This window comes from Populus trichocarpa, chromosome 15 (assembly GCF_000002775.5).
Source record: "Populus trichocarpa isolate Nisqually-1 chromosome 15, P.trichocarpa_v4.1, whole genome shotgun sequence".
In the NCBI taxonomy this organism is placed as follows: Eukaryota; Viridiplantae; Streptophyta; class Magnoliopsida; order Malpighiales; family Salicaceae; genus Populus; species Populus trichocarpa.
In genome coordinates this window covers 5859494-5860992 of record NC_037299.2, presented here as the reverse complement: position 1 = coordinate 5860992, position 1499 = coordinate 5859494, and positions in this window count along the sequence as shown.

Here is a 1499-nt window from a genome sequence, read left to right as displayed (position 1 = left end):
CTGGGGAAGCAGTTCTGGTGACGATTTTCGTGTTGGAAGAGACTCATTATCGGTGACGATTTCCGAGTCAACGAGGACTTTTTAGGCCGACAATCCCGACGTCAGCCATGGAGGGAGTGTCGTGGATTATTTCTGAGTCGTCCAGTACGCTGCTTTCGGTGATGATTATCGAGCAAGAGGGACTGTGCGCACGTACTAAACCGAGCTTCATCTGGGGAAGCAGTTTCGGCGACAATTTCCAAGTCGGCAGCGACTACATTTTCGGTGACGATTATCGAGTCAACAGGGATTATTACCGAGTCAATAGGGATTGTGCGCATAGACAAATCCAGGCATCAGCTGGGGAAGCAGTTCTGGTGACGATTTTCTAGTTGGAATAGACTCATTATCGGTGACGATTTCTGAGTCAACTCGGTCTGTTTGCGCTGACCAATCTCGACGTCAGCTGTGGAGGGAGTGGAGTTGATTATTTCTGAGTCGTCCACTACGCTGCTTTCGGTGATGATTACCGAGTCAATAGGGATTATTATCGAGTCAACATGGATTATTACCGAGTCAACAAGGACTGTGCGCGCATACGGAACCAAGCATCAGCTGGGGAAGCGATTTCGTCGACAATTTCCAAGGCGGCAGCGACTCTGTTTTCGGTGATGATTACCGAGTCAACAGGGATTGTGCGCACAGAAAAAACCAGGCATCAGCTGGGGAAGCAGTTCTGGTGATGATTTTCGAGTTGGAAGAGACTCTTTGTCGCTGACGATTTCCGAGTCAACTCGGTCTGTTTGCGCTGACCAATCCCGACGTCAGCTGTGGAGGGAGTGGAGTTGATTATTTCTGAGTCGTACACTACGCTGCTTTCGGTGACGATTACCGAGTCAATATGGACTGCACGCGCGTACGAAACCAAGCTTCAGCTGGGGAAGCAGTTTCGGCGACGATTTCCATGTCTGAAGCGACTTCGTTTTCGGTGACGATTATCGAGTCAACCGTGATTACCGATTCAAGAGTGATTATTACCGAGTCAATAAGGACTATGCGCGCATACGGAACCAAGCATCACCTGGGGAAGCGGTTTCGTCGACAATTTCCAAGGAGGCAACGACTCCGTTTTCGGTGATGATTACCGAGTCAACAAGGATTGTGCGCATAGACAAATCCAGGCATCAGCTGGGGAAGCAGTTCTGGTGACGATTTTCGTGTTGGAAGAGACTCATTATCGGTGACGATTTCCGAGTCAACGAGGACTTTTTAGGCCGACAATCCCGACGTCAGCCATGGAGGGAGTGTCGTGGATTATTTCTGAGTCGTCCAGTACGCTGCTTTCGGTGATGATTATCGAGCAAGAGGGACTGTGCGCACGTACTAAACCGAGCTTCATCTGGGGAAGCAGTTTCGGCGACAATTTCCAAGTCGGCAGCGACTACATTTTCGGTGACGATTATCGAGTCAACAGGGATTATTACCGAGTCAATAGGGATTGTGCGCATAGACAAATCCAG